Source organism: Rutidosis leptorrhynchoides, unplaced genomic scaffold (assembly GCF_046630445.1).
Source record: "Rutidosis leptorrhynchoides isolate AG116_Rl617_1_P2 unplaced genomic scaffold, CSIRO_AGI_Rlap_v1 contig21, whole genome shotgun sequence".
Taxonomy (NCBI): Eukaryota; Viridiplantae; Streptophyta; class Magnoliopsida; order Asterales; family Asteraceae; genus Rutidosis; species Rutidosis leptorrhynchoides.
The window spans coordinates 110,951-129,702 of NW_027266458.1; the positions used below are offsets into that span (position 1 = coordinate 110,951).

The 18,752-nt window shown below is 37.0% G+C and overlaps 1 pseudogene; it reads right to left on the reverse strand.

The window, feature by feature from the left end:
- Positions 1-82: 82 nt before the first annotated feature.
- Positions 83-5,209, reverse strand: LOC139881916 (uncharacterized; annotated as a pseudogene).
- Between the last annotated feature and the right edge of the window lie 13,543 nt (positions 5,210-18,752).

Below are 18,752 nucleotides of genomic sequence, written 5' to 3' on the forward strand. Positions count from 1 at the left end.
ATATATCATTATTTTTACATTGGTAGAGTTTTCCCTTGCTCAACGTTACATTATCTAAAGATGGTCGATTGGATTATTCATTTCAGTTCCAGTTTCCAAGCTTCTGAATGCATCTTTTCATCACATTCACTGCCGCAGAATTATCGTAAACAGAACTTAAATTCTTGTATCGACGATGACTACCGATCGCACTTCGCAATTGTCAAAGCTGAAAATAGAAGACAAGAAGAGGGTCAACTAATAGCAATTCCTATATACACTGATAAATGATAGTAGTATATAGGGTATGCACCATACTGACCGTTTGTAGAATTCAGTATTGGGTGATTGATCAGAACACTGATTTAGAAGAGCAGTCAGTGTTTCCTTCAAGAATATTCCATGGCTAACTATAGCAATCTCCCTCTCTGGCCGATTGCATACCCTACAAATAGAAACGGACAGGAGGATCGATGATATACGACATTGATCCTTAAAAAATTTCCATTTTGGATTTATCAAAATTAGTACCATTTCATGAACTTCATCCCCCTAGCTGCAACATCTTTCGAGGCCTCTCTGCTGTCAGCTTTCCACAAATTATCACCATCACTCTCTATCTGAACCACGGAAGGAATTTATATACATATCGTCACTAGAATGCTATCATCATCTTACTTGAATCTAATCCAACAAAGTTAAGTACTTGCCAGTGAAAAGTCGATTTCTGGGAAAAGAGAGCGATACTCACTCACGCTTCTTCTCCTATCACTTGGGTGAACACCCTGGCACATTCATACAGACAGTACGGAAATTGTCAGTAAGAAGAAGGTAACATCCTAACATGCTTAAACAACTAAATTTCTAGTATAAGTCTTTCTATTTGTCCTAAATTTGAGCATCTCACATAGACTATTGCCAGTCACAAAAGCACTTACCAGACATTCACGACAAAGCTCGACTGCTATAATTGGAGGACCATTGGGAGTTGATTGTTTGCGGTGACCGTTATTTCCTCCATCAGTTACTTCTGGCTTTGGCCACCAAAGACTCCCATTGCTGTTTCCATGGTCCTGCATTTTCAAACATTCAAAGTTGTGAATTACATTTTCAAAACAGAACAAAAGTAGGAATTCAGATAAAACCGTTACCTTGACAAAGGGGACGTGATGACTAACTCGATATTATTCACTAATCCTCTTTCATGTAAGTTGTTACGCAGATGATCAATCTGTTACAACACAAGAAAAATAAAAGTTAAGGAAACAAGTCAAAGTATATATGATGTCTACTCTTTCATAATAAAAAGTAAATAAACGAGACCTGGTGAAATCCTAAAGGGGAGAGTTGTGCGTCCAAAAATTTAGGAGAATATACAGCATTACGGTCCTTTTCCGCTTCTATGTTATGAATTCCCTGAGCATGTCGTATCTGGATGAATACAGAAAGCGAGCTTGGGTTCAATATTTACATATGAAGAATACATTTTCAATTCATGGACAGAAATTGTAAATACTTTGAACTAACCAGGTGAATAGTTTTGCGGTGGTTCGACGGTAGCAGATATTTTTCTGCATTTCCATCAATAGCTGCATTATACAAAAAAAAAAAACGAACTTCAAACCATTTCTACTTGATCATACGACTAATCACTCTAGAATTAGCAAGTTTTTTGTTTTACAAGTTTAGTATTCCCTCCGTCTCTCAAGACATACTTTTTGTAGTCTTTTATTTTGTCTCAAAGAGGATGACTTTCATATCAAAATATGTTGTATTTCCCATGTTACCTTATTATGTGAGTCAAAACCTTAAAAAATATGTTTTGAGGGACGGATGGAGAGAGTATTAAAGTACATTAGAGAAAAATAAGTTGAATCAAATTAAGCAAATGCAGAGAATACTACAACTAACCAGAAGTAATCAATTTACTGCGCATTATCTGAGAATTGAATTAATGAATTGTTTCCTATCAAATGAAAGGTAGGTACTAATATGGTGACGTTAAAGGGACTGTAAACTTATATATAGAGAAGGAAAAGAGACAACAAGAGGACTTACAAACAAATTACTTTTCCTCTAAATTCATTTGTAGTCTTCGTGGGAAATTCATAGCAAAAGAAGTTGCAAATGCCAATTCTTCCACATACATTCATTACTTTTCCTCTAAATGAATTTGTTGTACGAGTCAATGCCAAAATTATAAAGAAATTTTCTTTCTTCCAAATGTGTGAATATATATATATATATATATTATTCTTCTTGGAAAATTCATATTCAAAGAGAGAGGGAGTAGAATAGAAAAAAAGATGACGACCAAGCCCAACATGGACACAGGTAGCTGTACCATGATTTTTCCAGGAAATTGCTATGTTGACCTGTTTACAGTCAGATTGCCAATAGTCTTTTTTTTCCTTCTATTATGAATAATAATGATCTTTTGGAGGGAACCAATATCTGTATCAGAATTAAATACTTCTAATATTATTCGTCTCGAATTCTACGCTACAACTGTTCAAGTACAGATGTAAATGAGAAGAATAATAATAAGACGGACGATCGAAAATATATCGTTAGTAAATCCTTCCAGGGGAGGGGCATTGTGGAAAGATGGTCAACTGTAGGAATCTCTTTTCGACTTGTAAGCGTAGGAACAAGGAAAGGAACCAGCCAAATCATTTCGTTTTCTACATTGGATTTGGACTGGAATCATAACACCAATCATGACATGTAGTAAAAAGAAATTACATATATACGTCATCACAACTACGTCTATAATCGAAAAAGAAGACATCTTTATCAAGTAAGGGTACGTCGGTCTATGAAGGGAGGATGACAGTAAAACATCAAATCAACAAGATATTCCGAAAACTGGAAAAGTAATGAAAACGATTGCAATGAAGTTGTAATTTGTTCCTCAGAACTTGCGTTTTTCATTTCACTGAGATTAAAGACGAAGCTCACAACAGGAGAGCACACGATCTAATAAAAGAAGTAACAACAGCCAGGTTCATAATACCAAATCCAGTGTTGAAGGACAGTATGGTCTTTTGATTTATCTATTGAAAGGAATGGTTACTAAAAAGAATCTTGAAAAACTTTGGTAAGTTTTCAAAAGACCCTGTTTTTTGCTGTGGGGACAACAGCTTTGGTAAAGTACTTAAAAAGAATTATTACTTATATCTTTTTATAGTGTGTATCCAGCCTCCTCTATATACTTTTCCTTTCACTGCTTCTCGTCTGCAATGTCACTGGGAAGATCCATGCCCTTGGGAACTTTACCAGGATAGTTAGTTGTCAATGGATCAGACCCCATCATACTGCAAAAGTACGCAAAGGGATGAGTGACTTTCCTTATTAACTACAAAGTTATATTTATGTTGACAAATATTACATGCATGCTCACCATCTGTCGACCAAAACCATGGAACGAAGCTCACAATTGGCAAAGCTGCAAGTAAAAGCACCAACCATACTGTTAGAATTGTGACAGAAAGCAATAATATGCTCAAAAACATCAGATCATAGCTGAAACATGCACTGAAAGAGTTGACAGCAAATGAAACGTGGTTATACTCACTGCGAGCAAATCTCGCTCTTCACCGATGGATGGCAATCATTTCCAAAGGCACTGAGGGTATGACACAAGAATCCACTGTGGCTAACAATGGCAATCTCCTTCTCTTTCCTTGTCCACAGCCTGAAACAGCAAATCAAAAGTACATGAGGAGAAATTCAGTAGTGGGTGATGGCAAAATATGATTCAAGTATATATGAGCCATTATTTCTTCGTTAACATGAGAAGATGCTGAGATCACACGACTTCAAGTTTTGACAGCTATAGAAGTTTATATATTATAGCCAATGAAATTACTAAGGACTCACCAATTCAAGAACTTCAATCCCCTTGCTGCAACCTGCTCATTCTTCTCTCTAACCTCAAGTGTCCACCAAGTGTCATCATCGGTTTCAATCTGGACAATAATGCAAGATATTTCCTCAATCAACTTATGTTAACCTTCAAATGTAAAACTAATTTCAAACGATGACAAACAAAATCACGAGGATATAACTCATAAAAATTACTTGCCGGTGAAAAGTCAATCGCTGGAAAAAGTGGCTTATACTCCGTGACAGATCTTCTCTTATCACACCAGTGAACGCCCTTGGGAAGAAATCCCAAATAAATATCAAATACAGAACACCGGAGGAAAATAATTAAGAACCAATGACCAAGAAAAAAAAAATTAAAATTTCAATTCATATTCCTGTTTGACATCCTCTTTTAATGTTTGTTCCTTTAACCTCGAAAGGCAGTTTAGCTAATATGGATGTTAGAAGCATACCAAGTGTTCCCGGCAAAGCTCAACAGCTAAAAATGGTGGGGAATTTAGACTTGAAATTGCAGCACGATTGCTCTCCCCTGCATTTGCCACCATCAATGGAGGTGCGTCTATTCCATCTGTGTAACCCTCACCGCCGAAAACTCCCACTGCAGTTTGCATGGTCCTACAACAAAAGGTAGGGACTGAGAAAGAAAAAAAGAACGATACCTATGAATTATATTTTTCAATCAGCCGATTCTATTTCCATTCATTACATACACAACTTCAAATCATTCTAATTAACTTAAAAATGATATGATGCAGTTGAATACAGACAACATAAACAAGGCTTGAGCACAAATGAGGACACAGGCTGAAGAAAAGAAGAATCATCGAGTATACAGTTAATGGAAAATGATATTGAAAGATGAAGACATTTAGAGATAGCCAACTAATACCTCAACAAAGGTGAAACGATAACCAATTCAACTTTCTTGAAAAGTCCAGTTTCTTGAACATGTTTGTGCAGATTGTCAACCTATAATGATACATCACATCATACCAGACACACGTATCAGATTTAAATCCAAATGAAACTAATTACTAAATCAAAATGTTACAATTTGACAGCAGTTTCAGAGCTGAAACCTGTTCCCAGCCAAGAGGAGTAAGTTGTGCATCGAAAAGTGCTTCAGATAAGTAATTGTCGTGGTCTTTCTCACCTTCTACATTGTGAACACCTTGCGCATGTCTAACCTGAATCCAATATATATAAATATTAGCTCGAAAAAGTTCCAAATCGAAAGAAATTAGATAAGTAAACGGAGCAAGAAAAGGTGATTATATACCAGGTGAATGGTTTTAGTACGGTGCAAGGGATAAACACCTGGACACTCTGCATTTTCCATTTCTACGATTTGATAACAAAACAAAAAAGTACAGTTACTATACACGATCAAATCAAATCAACAGATGAAAACAAAAAGGTGATAATCAAAAAAGGAGGCCAAAAAGAAAGCGAAAAGGCATTTGACCAAGTTTTTCATAGATAATATCATAAAGGACGCCTTACGCACGTGAATAAAAATACACAATCGATTGCACAACAAGATGATCGAGATCAATTCATAATACGAATCAGAAACAGATCGAGATATTATGAATGACGTTTTGAATGAAAATATACAGAGAGAAGATAAAAGGAATCTTAATGGCGTACTCTGTGTGTATGCTACCTATAGATGACGAAGAGACGCAAAGTGGTGGGAGAGAGAGACGGGACGCGGGGGTGGTGGTAGTAGTGGTGGTGATTGGTTTGTGGTGATTGAGAGTTATAATGGAATTGGAAAAAATGGGGACGAGTGAGGAATGATATATTTGTGAGAGGGATAAAATGGTCATTGTCAATTGGGAAATAGAATAGTAATGGAAAGGAGAAGTAAAACGCAAGTTTCTCTCTCCGGTGATGGAGGGAGGTGTTGTGAGCTGATTGAGTGGCTGAGTGAGCATCTGTTTGATTTGATTCGGAACGTGATGCTTTGCTGGACCAATCTTGTTTTATACGGATCGATCTATCTATCTATATAGAGGCCTCTAATTTTTAATACATTAGACCAAACATGTGGGCAGACAGCGGCCAATAAATTTAGTCGGATTTTGGAGTTTATATATCAATAGTGTTCTATAAATAAATACACAATGTCAAAAGCAACTTTTATCGGGAGTAAAATTTACCACATGCTGTAATTTTTTGTTAAATAATTTCATTAATAAGTTTTATTTTCAATTTTAAAGGGAAAGAATATTTTTTTTTATAATCAAATTTTAACTCATATTTTTTTGCTTCTTAATTATAATAAGAAAAAAATCGACTGTATACTCTACAAAATTAAAAGAGTACATTTTTCTACGATCAAAAGAGAAAAAAAAAAAGGTTCTTAATTCATTTTTCTCTATTCTTAATAAATATTTTTGTACATAATAATCAAAACAGAAAAAAAATTAACCATACATTCTACAAATCAAAATACAAATCAAAAGAGGGAAAAAAAAAGCCATCAACCATATTCCTAAAATATATTCCTCCATAATTTATTTATATATTTCTGATTTTCTATTTTTTTATTAAATTTTAATTTAAGATCTCCAAATCCACTTAAACAAAAACAGGTTATATAATATAATATCCTGATTAGTAATTTACATATCAATTTTTTAATGAAAGATCAAATTTATGATCAATTTTGTTTATGACTTACGAATATTATTTTCTGGACGTGAATGGGGTGAGTATTTAGGTTGTTTCATTCTACAAGGAGTTGGATAAAATTAAATTAAATTTCCCAAATTATTTATCATGTTTTAAATAAGTAGGAAGGGATAACATTGTAAATGTGTAATTTAATTAAAGAGAAATGAATAAAATTATAAATTAATTATATTAAAACCCTACCTAATCAAAAAAAGAACCCTAACTAAATCTTGTAATATAAATACTCATGCCACATACAACAACATAATCACCCATAAGCATCTCATTAAGCTACTATTCATTTTATTCTTAATTATTTACCATATATCATATTTTAGAACAATTATTCTTCAACTAAAGTAGTCATATGAAGTATTTGTAACGATGAACACTACAAATGATCGGATTGATGCTTTATCAGAAAATCATGTAAGTTTAATTTTCATTATTATAGAAGTAAATGAAATTTTATACTATCTCCGTACGAAAATACTTTTCTATTTTCCCATAAATTACATAGGAAAATTGGCAAGTATTTTTGGATTGAGGGAGTAGCAACTGATTATGTGTATGAGAATTTGGTGAATAGAACAATTAGTTATTTGGTCAAAATCAATCTCTTGTACTTTGTTCTTCTTTGATGAATGTGAACGAAAAATTCTTGTTCAAAACTTTTTTCATTTGTTCCATCAAATTAAGTACTCGTTTAATTTAATGGACAAGTCGCATCCTCAAAACGAAAAGCCAGCATAGAAAAGAAGGTGAAGGAAATTGTGATTTTAACAGGTCTATAGATTATCGTGGTGATTTTCTTGAAGACTGGTAGGCCTAATACTTTTTCAAGTCCGTCGGCCGATGAAGTCGTTAACGATGATGATAATGCGAATCATGAAATTGATAATATTGAGAAGACAATAGCGTCGGATGACTAATGCAAGTAATCAAGGATCTTCGTACTCATCTAGAAAAAGAAGAAGAACGTAAGAAAGCCAATGGCAATTTGGTGAATGGTATATATTGTACTGACCTTTATTTGGTCGGCTGCATTTGTTTTTTTTTAAGATTAAATATTAAGATGTTATATTTGAATCTGAATAACAGTCTATATAAACCGTTTGTTTTTTAAATATTTGAATGTATCTGAATAACTATTTTAAAATAAAAAAATAAAAAAAATTATTAACAAGATAATAACTAATTAAAAGTAAGTAATATACATATAATAATATATAATTTGTCAATTTTTGATTTAGTGTGAGACTTTAGTAATCCGTAGTACTTGTAATGCTTTTGTGAAATTATACTGGTACTTATCATGAATATATAAAATTATCATAAAAATAAATTGATTTCTAATACTAAAAAAAGTATTTAAAGGGGAAACATATATTACTAAAAGTTAATTGGACGTATTGTTTAAAGAGAATGTCAAGTATAGCAGAAAAAATAATTAAAAGAAAATGGCTACTACGGGAATAGAACCAAGATCATCAGGTGGCAGGCATGGAAACAAACGCTCTTAATTAATTAAAATTTGAATTAATCTGAATTATTTAGATTAAAAGGTTCAATAAGTGTAAATAAATGCATTCTTAAGTTCTCTTGTTAGAATTTTATATTCTCATTATATTAGTCTATAAAAAGTATGTATTGTTCACCATTAATCATTAATCAATGAATGAGAGATACAGTTGATCATTCTAATATTTCTTAATATGGAATCAGTAGCTTAAACTTCTGCTGATTTTTCTTTCTTTCTTTCAATATATTTCAAAAGTCAAAAACTCAATCCATATTTCATCTTTTTCGTAGAAATCAAATCTCAATTTGATATTCATGACTCCAGATTTTAAAATCTAGTCAATTTACATCACGAGATCTACTAATTAATTAAATTATATTTGCTCTTTATAGTTAGTAGTGAAATTAAAATTTCTATTTCTATTTCATTGTAATCGTTTTTGTTTTTTATTTACGTATCACAAGCTTTATGAAGTAGGGTAGAATTGAGTAAAATAATGAAAAATAAAATAATTTTTTTTTGTTATATTTGGAAAACAAAATAGAATATACACTAGTAAAAAATATGATTACCGTCACGTCACACGTATACACGGTCAATAGAGTATACACTAGTAGAAAGCGAAAAGGCTTTTGACCGAGTTTTTCATTGATAATCTCATAAAGGACGCTTAAGCACATGAATAGAATTACACAATCGATTGCACAAAAAGATGATCGAGATCAGTTCATAATACGAATCAGAAACATATCGAGACAGTATGATTGGAGAAAAAGAAAGAAGTTGCTATTAATTACATTACCAGATGGAATGACGTTATACAGAGAGAAGATAAAGGAATTTTAATGGCGTACTCTGTATGTATGTACCTATAGATGACGAAGAGACGCAAAGTGGTTGGAGAGAGAGAAGGGAGCAAGGTAGAAACGTGGTGGTGGTGGTGATTGGTTTGTGGTGATTGAGAGTGATAATGGAATTGGAAATGGGGACAAGTGAGGAAATGATATAATTGTGAGGGATAAAACGGTCATTGTCAATTGGGAATAGAATAATAAAATGTAAAGGAGAAGTAAAACGGAGTATGGGAAATTTTCTCTTTTCATTTTCTTTTTGAAAATTTTCCTTTTCCCAATTTTCATTTTATAGAAAATTTTATAAAAAATTTGTTCGGTGGTTAGTTTTCCAACGCAAAATAAATCACCTCAATACCACTTTCTTCAACCACAACTCGACCTCAAAAATAATCCGATTCATACTCAAATCTGTAAAATTGGATTCAGAACATTGAAACCCACATGAATGAATTTTACTTGGCTTTATAGCTGAGCATATGAAAATCCATTGTTGACAGTTGAAGATTAAGGAGGAAATCAAACTCAATCAGATCTATATATACTCCTACTTTTTTAAATCCAATTGACGGGTCGGTGCGAGAGAGAGAGGGGGGCACGACGCGGGGAATGAAGATTTGATGTGGTTGGGTCTGATTTGAATGATAAAAGTTGAGATGGACGGTGAGAAGGCGTAGGCGGTGACAAATGAAGAAGGAATAAGAGAGAGAGTGAGGCCAGGTTAGAGAGAGAATCGTGTCAAATGGCTGATGAATAAATTCTTGTCCATTTATATTTAATGGCATAATTATAATATTGTGTGGTGTGTAGTTCCGTGTTTTTGCATTTCTCTGTTTTTCTAATTTGGAGAAATCTAAAATTAGAGTGTGTCAGTTTTATGAAAATTTATAAAAAATTTGAAAGAAAATGAAAAGAAAAGTGCATTGAATAAGTTCTCAAACAAAAGTGAAAATTTTGCGAAAATTCCAAAATATTCACAAAATCTTCTCCTACCGAATAGGGCCAATCTCCTCTCTCCGATGTTGTGAGCTGATTGAGTGACTGAGCATCTATTTGATTTTGAAGGTGATACTGACTGTAATCACAGGTTAAAACAGGTGTGCTCACAGGAGCCTGTTAGCACAGTAAGATAAAAAACAGTGCAGAAAAATAAAGCAACACACGATATGTTTACGCAGTTCGGTTTCTCTACATCTGCGGGGCCTAGCCCAGAGGTAAAACGGTATTCCACTATCTTTGTAACAATAGGCAAGTACACGGGTTACAACTCGCTCATCTATAACCGACTCCCTATTTTACTAAGCGTACTCCTCGCTTTTACCTCACACAGCCTAAACTAACACAGCCTAGGACTTACACAAAGTGCCTTACCAAACGGGCAAGGACTTGCTGTAACCCTCTTTCAGATAACAGGTGTTGCACACGCAATGCACTATATGAACTAACTCTCAATAGTTTGATGAGTGCTCTCGTTTAAGCTCAATGAAGAAGAAGGTGAAAAAGTGCTTATCCGGTTTGTCTCTTTGTCTTCTTTATATAGTGCTCCAAACCGTGAGAATCAAATCAGGATCTCCCTGATTAAATTCGAGATCACCTTCAATCAGAATCCCACTGATATGGGAATTGATACACAACAGAATCCTTTGGCCGGTTGACTTCTCTTTTGGTAACTAGTTTCCTTTTCGGAATAGGAAACTAAGTAACACTTCAAATCAAATCAAATCTTCATCAAAACAGGAATAAATCAACCAGGATTCTCAATAACTAGTTTTCCATTCTGACTTGTGCTAGGATCGAATCATATCTGATGGAATTAAAGAGGTTTGACGAAAATAGCCAACAAACGTAAACTGCCGCAGACCTGTGTCAGCAGATACGGTGACCACAGGTGAAGAGCCCAGGCAGTTTGCAGCAACAATCTCCCCCTTTGGTATTTTTGGCAAAAACCTCCAAGATCCTTCGTACAGTATTCAAATGCCTAACTCCCCCTGTGAGTAAGCATGCACAGCAGAAGCAAAGAGACGAAGGTAACAAGTCTTTGGAAACTAGTAGAAAGGCAAAAAGAGTCAACCTGTAAAACCACACTCGTGAGACACGGTAAGTCAAGTGTGCAGACACACCCAAGTGACACAGAATTGACTTGCACATCTTTTTGCCTGCCCGCGTGAATGACGTTGGCACACACATATCTCCCCCTTTTTTGTCAAGAAATCGCCAAAGAGATAGTCATCATAAGAACCAAGCATCATAAAGTATCATAGTCGGGCAAAGGTTATGACAGACCAAAATAGTGTAGACAAAGTCTGTAAATGAACAAGAATATTGTTCTCAACAAGCCAGAGACACTCCCCCCTGTGTTTTAGCTTCGAGCCACTCGGACTTCCAGCATCCTGCGCTGCTTCTTCAGCTGGTAGGCTTCCCTGCTCAGGAATCTGATTGTGGCCTGTGCAATGGCCAGAACGTCAGGGGAAAGAGAGGATTGATGGCTTCTACCGAAGCTGCTGTGAAGATTTTTTGGACTTCTTTTGAGTTCCCCCTTCACCTGTGGTATTCGGATGAGCTGACATAACATTATCAGAATTACCCTCTGTACTAGCAGGGTTCTCAGCAGTCTCCTTAGAGACAACAACACAATATATTTTTGTTTTTGATTTTCCCCTTTTTTTTCTTTTTGATAATAAAAACAGAAAATATAAGATGGTATTTACAAGGATGAAGCACTTATCTCAACTGTCACGTCATGGTGCAAAGTCCAAGAGCCCCCCTCAAGAACTCAAAACGATTTGCATCGAGACTTTTCGTGAAGATATCCGCAAGTTGCCTTTCTGTTGGGATATATTCCAGGCTCACCTTCTTTTCTTCGACAAGCTCTCTTATGAAGTGATGACGAACTTGGATGTGTTTTGTTTTGGAGTGCTGCACAGGGTTCTTCGATATGCATATGGCACTGGTGTTATCACAGTAGATCGTTAACACACCTTGCTCCAGGCCATATTCTTCCATCATTTGCTTCATCCAAAGTAGTTGGGCACAGCAGCTACTAGCTGAAATATATTCTGCTTCAGCCGTGGATAAGGACACAGAGTTCTGTTTCTTACTGAACCAGGACACTAGATTGCTTCTCAAATAGAAACATCCTCCAGATGTGCTTCTACGATCATCGATACATCCTGCCATGTCAGCATCACTGTAACCAGCTAATACTCCGTTTGTATCCTTGGAATACCAAAGCCCCAAACCTGTGGTTCCTGAGACATATCGCACAATTCTCTTTACTGCTTTCACATGTGATTGCTTCGGATTAGCTTGGTACCGTGCACACACCCCTACACTGTAACACAGGTCAGGTCTGCTAGCACACAAGTATAGCAGGCTGCCAATCATGCTTCTGTACAGTGTTGGATCCGCATTTTCTCCTTCAGCATCCTTAGACAAATGCTCAGTTGTGCTCATTGGAGTTCTCATGGGTTTCGAAGATTCTAACCCGAATTTCTTCACAAGTTTTTTGGCATATTTTTCTTGAGTAATGGAGGTACCTTCTTTTCCTTGCTTAATCTGAAAGCCCAAGAAGTAGGTTAACTCACCTACCATGCTCATCTCGAATTCACTCGCCATACTCTGCACGAATCGTTTTCTTTCCTTATCACAGGTTGAACCGAAGATGATGTCATCAACATAAATCTGGGCAACAGTTAAGTCTTTCTCAGTGGCTTTGAGAAACAGTATTTTGTCAACTCCACCTCTTCGATACCCCTGTTGGCACAGGTACACAGACAGTCGTTCATACCATGCTCGTGGGGCCTGTTTGAGACCATATAAAGCCTTGGTCAGTTTGTAGACATGGTCTGGATAGGTCGGATCTGTAAAGCCCTTTGGCTGCTCCACATAGACTTCCTCACTCAAATATCCGTTAAGAAATGCACTCTTAACATCCATCTGATATAGTGTGATGTTTCCATATGCAGCCACATCAATCAACAGTCTAATAGATTCAAGTCGAGCAACAGGAGCAAAGGTTTCATCAAAATCTATACCTTCTACCTGTGTGTAGCCTTGAGCAACAAGCCTTGCTTTGTTTCTGGTGATATTGCCCTGCTCGTCAGATTTATTCTTGAAGATCCATTTGGTGCCAATTATGTTGCCATCCTTCGGTCGAGGAACCAATTCCCACACCTTGTTTCGCTCAAACTGGTGAAGTTCATCCTGCATAGCAAGAATCCAGTGTTCATCATTCAGTGCCTCCTCAACCTTTCTTGGTTCAATCTTCGAAGTATACGCCACATAATTTATCATATCTCTATAGTTCTTCCTTGGTACTCCTCGAGTGCTTCTTTCTGAGATGTTTCCGATGATATTATCAGCTGAGTGATTCTTCTGAATGCGGATTGAGGGGTAAACATTTGGGTTTGCGACAGCAGTAAGATTCTCCTGTGTGTTCCTGGTGTCTGTGCTCACGGGTACAGCCTCCACACTAGGTGTGTTTTCAGCCCCGTTTGCACCTTCAGTTCCTAACGCTCCCACACTAGGTGTGTTATCGCTAGTCCAAAGCTGACATGTTCCAGGTTCACAATCCTCGTCATTTTCTGTGTTTACCTGCTTGTCATCAAACACAACATTGATTGATTCAGTAATAGTATTGGTTCTTTCAATGAAAATTCGATAAGCTCTACTATTTACTGAATAACCAACAAATACTCCCCTTTCGCTTTTGGAGTCGAGCTTTCTTCGTGGGTCTCTATCTTTCAACACATAGCATAGGCTGCCAAATTCATGGAAGTACTTGACTGACGGCTTCTTCTGTTTCCAAATCTCATATGGTGTTTTGTTCGTGTGTGGACGCAAGTGTACTCTGTTGATGATGTAACAGGCTGTTGACATAGCTTCTCCCCACAGCTTGTAACTGAGTTTCTTAGCATGGATCATGGTACGGGCCATCTCTGTAATTGATCGATTTTTTCTTTCGACCACGCCATTCTGCTGAGGTGTTATGGGTGCAGAAAATTCGTGTGTAATGCCACTGTGCTCACAGAATGCTGTTATCACAGCGTTCTCAAACTCTTTTCCATGGTCACTCCTGATTCTAGTGATAGTCCCAGTAGTGTTGCGTCTGTCATTGTTTAGTTTGGTGCACAGCTTTATGATGGCATTAGGAGCATCTGACTTTTCTTTAAGAAAATCCACCCATGTAAACCTGGAAAAATCATCAACACACACAAATGCATAAGTCTTACCTCCAAGGGCTCGTAGTTTGCATAGGCCCCATCAGATCTATGTGGAGAAGTTGTAACGGCCTTTCTGTGGTGACGTATGAAACTTTAGTATGCTTTTCCCTGGTCTGCTTTCCCAGTTGGCAGTCTCCACACGTGATGTCAGGATTATGTGCGAGCACAGGTAGCCCTTTCACAGATCCAGTTTTAGATAGATCTGTTAATTTTCTGTAACTAACATGCCCAAGCTTCTTATGCCATGATTGAAGATTGTCGACTCCAGTCTTTAGGCACTTTACATCTTCATTCAGGGTATAGGTGTTGTCGGATTGTCGAGTTCCCGTCATGATCACCGTTCCCTGATCGTTAATTACCCTACACCCGTGCTTCTTGAAACTGACTTCACAGTCTTCATCACATATCTGAGCTATGCTAATCAGATTATGCTTCAGTCCTTCCACCAAGAGTACATTTTTTATTTTTGCCTTCGACGATACTGGAAGGTTTCCTTCTCCGATTATGGAGTTTGAACTTCCATCTCCATAGGTGACAGTTCCCCTATTTTTGAACACTATATTCTTTAATAGGTCTTCTTCTCCTGTCATATGCTGCGAACAGCCACTGTCAAAGTACCAGTCACTTACATGCTTTGATGAGGATCTGCACATGAGGCTTTTCAATTCCTTTTTCGGAACCCAGACCCTAGGTTGAGAATGGTTGACAACATCAATCTTTTTCTTTGGAGCTCTGTTCGGGAGAGTGGAAATTAGCCTTCGGATATCATCCTGTCGTCTGTAACACCACGGTCTGATGTGTCCAGGTTTGTCGCAGTAGTGACATATCATTCTGCGTTTCGATACTCTGTTTTTGTGCCCAGAGTTTTCTCCTCTGTTCGTCTTTGAGGTCTGGTGTCCGATCCCGAAGACATTGTTTTTTGGAGAAACCTTAGTCAGAATCTCATCAAGTTTTCCTTTTCCCTGGTTGAATCTTTTGATGACATTGTTTGCTTCTTCAACCTTCTTTTCTGACTCTGCCAAGTTCGATTTTAAATGGTTGATCTCAGCTTCGTACTTATCTACTATTTTGTCGAAGTCTCGTCGTTCTTCCTTCAATTGATCATTTTCATCAACTAGTAGATGGTTGATACGCAAGGACTCACTCATTTGTTCAAGAAGTTTTTTGAAAGCAGTATGTATGTCTTCATCTTCATCACTGTCATCTTCTGATCCCTGGATTTCTCGTGACTTGTCTGTGCGGACAGGTCCTATGGTTACAGGTGTATGAGCTGTGAATGCTTTGTGAGCAGGGAATTCAATTTCACTCTCATCGTCACTTGTTTCAAACCCATCTTCAGTTGTCTCCTCATCGCTCCACGTAGAGATAAAAGACTTCTTCTGTTTCTCGAGGGTGTTTGCACACTTTGCAGCCATATGCCCGAAACCTTGACACTCATGACACTGAATCTTTTCTTTCTTGTGTCTAGTTCTAGCTTCACTTGTTTCACCTTCCTTGAATCTCTGCTCGCTACCTCCAAGCTCAGTTTTAGACTAGAAGTTTCGATTATCCTTTTGAGCATTGGGAGATGAATAGTCTCTGTATCTGGGCTTGTTAAACTTCCTGTACATCTTTCCCATATTTTTAGTTATAAGTGCCAGCTGATCACGGACAAACTGTTCTTCCTCTGTGCACACAGGTGCAGCTTCCACACCAGATCTAAACGCGACAGATTTTGGTTTGGCTTTGTCCCTGCTCCTCATGTCCAGTGTCATTTCATGGGTTCTGAGTTTACCCATCAGATCATCAAAACGCAGGTTCTTAAACTCAGTTGACTCGCTGATTGCATCCATCTTCGAGTTGAATTTTTCTGGAAGTGAAATCAACACCTTCCTCACCAGCTTAGATTCCGGGATTACCTCGCCAAGAGCAGTAGATTCATTAGCGATGTATCGAAGATTCTTTTCAAATTCAGCAATGGTTTCATCATCTTTCATAGTAAGAGATTCAAACCTGTTAGAGATAATATGCAGCTTGGATTGTTTGACTGAACTCGATCCTTCGTAAGTAAGCTGGAGTGCATCCCATGATTCCTTGGCAGTTTCAAAGTTTTGAATGATCTTGTATACGCTAGGACGAACTGCACACTGGATGATGCCAACTGCTTTGCTATTTGCAGTGCATAGTGCTCGTTCACCTGAAGTCCATTGATCTTCGCTTTTGATGTCTTCAACACCGTCTGCAGTCACAGTAGGGGGTTTCCACAGCACCTGTGTAGCACGCCAGATTGCCTCATCTTGACTCTTCAGGAACCATTTCATCCTGTTTTTCCAGTAATCATAGTTTGACTCTGTCAGCAACGGAGGTCGAGTGGTTGAGCCGTCTTCTTCTATTTTGTCTTCCATAGTCAGTATCTGCAAGATCTTTTCTCGAGAAGCTTTCTCGAGCCCGCTCTGATACCACTTGAAGGTGATACTGACTGTAATCACAGGTTAGAACAGGTGTGCTCACAGGAGCCTGTTAGCACAGTAAGATAAAAAACAGTGCAGAAAAATAAAGCAACACACGATATGTTTACGCAGTTCGGTTTCCCTACATCTGCGGGGCCTAGCCCAGAGGTAAAACGGTATTCCACTATCTTTGTAACAATAGGCAAGTACACGGGTTACAACTCGCTCATCTATAACCGACTCCCTATTTTACTAAGCGTACTCCTCGCTTTTACCTCACACAGCCTAAACTAACACAGCCTAGGACTTACACAAAGTGCCTTACCAAACGGGCAAGGACTTGCTGTAACCCTCTTTCAGATCACAGGTGTTGCACACGCAATGCACTATATGAACTAACTCTCAATAGTTTGATGAGTGCTCTCGTTTAAGCTCAATGAAGAAGAAGGTGAAAAAGTGCTTATCCGGTTTGTCTCTTTGTCTTCTTTATATAGTGCTCCAAACCGTGAGAATCAAATCAGGATTTCCCTGATTAAATTCGAGATCACCTTCAATCAGAATCCCACTGATATGGGAATTGATACACAACAGAATCCTTTGGCCGGTTGACTTCTCTTTTGGTAACTAGTTTCCTTTTCGGAATAGGAAACTAAGTAACACTTCAAATCAAATCAAATCTTCATCAAAACAGGAATAAATCAACCAGGATTCTCAATAACTAGTTTTCCATTCTGACTTGTGCAAGGATCGAATCATATATGATGGAATTAAAGAGGTTTGACGAAAATAGCCAACAAACGTAAACTGCCGCAGACCTGTGTCAGCAGATACGGTGACCACAGGTGAAGAGCCCAGACAGTTTGCAGCAACAGATTTGATTCGGTCTGCAATTTGCTAAGAGAACGTGATGCTTTGCTGGACCAATCACCTGATAGATTGATTGATTATACATATACTAAACTTTTGATTTATACGGATCGATCTACCTATCTATATAGAGCCCGCGTTTGATAAATACACAACGGTTCAATTGCACAACTTTTGCACAATACCCGGTCCGACCGAACTAATTGAAAAGTTAAATGACACGGATTACACATCATCATATAGTTGACATGTGGAGCATAGGTGGATTAAAGTTTTGCAATCCCCAATTTCATCCATCATGCTTTCTAACTCTGTTAGATGGTCCTCATTAAAACACCATCGTCCCAACTCATCACTGCCCATGGTCAAACCTCATTTAAATTTCATCATGCCCCCGACCCCCAGGATCTCACCATCGCCGCCGTCTAACTCCGACTCTCTCGCCGTACCACCCACGGCCTCACTCATTTTTTAATGTACATTAGACCAAGTATGTGGGAGCTACCGATAGCGATCAATAAATTTAGTCGGGATGGTGAGTTTATTTATCAATGACGGTCTATAAATATGCAATTTCATTAAGAAATAGATATGTCTATTTTTAAATAAATCTAAAAAATCAAAACAACAATTATTCATCAAAGACATGACATATATATCATGTTTCCATTCACAGTTTCAAATAATTTTCTTTCTTAGTTTTATATATGTTGTATCCATCAAAATTCTAGGTTGCATCTTTGATCACTCGTCAAAATCCTAAAATATTGGAGCTCTTTCCTTCTCAAATTGAATCAATAGCTTACCTGAAGAATTGGATCTTAATTACAACCACCGTACAACACCATTTATAATTTACTCTTGCCGTCTCCTAAATCAATACTCAAAAAATATCGCAGTACACAACTTTAATTTAAGGCTAATTTAAAATAAGGGCATCAAAAATCCTTTTTTCAAAGTAATTTTTTTTGGAAGTAAAGAGTCCGGATTTATTTTCTATGTATTTGTGTTTTTAAGATTTTCTTCTTGGCGGAGTCGAAGTATCTCCAAATCCACTTAAACAAAAACACTTTCTATAATATAACGTTCTCATTAATTAGTAATTTACATATCAATATTTTTAATGAAAGATCAAGTTTATGATCAATTTTGTTTATGACCTACGAATATTATTTTCTAGACATGAATGGGGTGACCAATTTAGGTTGTTTCATTGTACAAGGGAGTTGGATAAAATCAAACTATATTTCTCTATCCGATTATTTATCATGTTTTAGATAAGTAGGAAGGAATAACATCGTAAATGTGT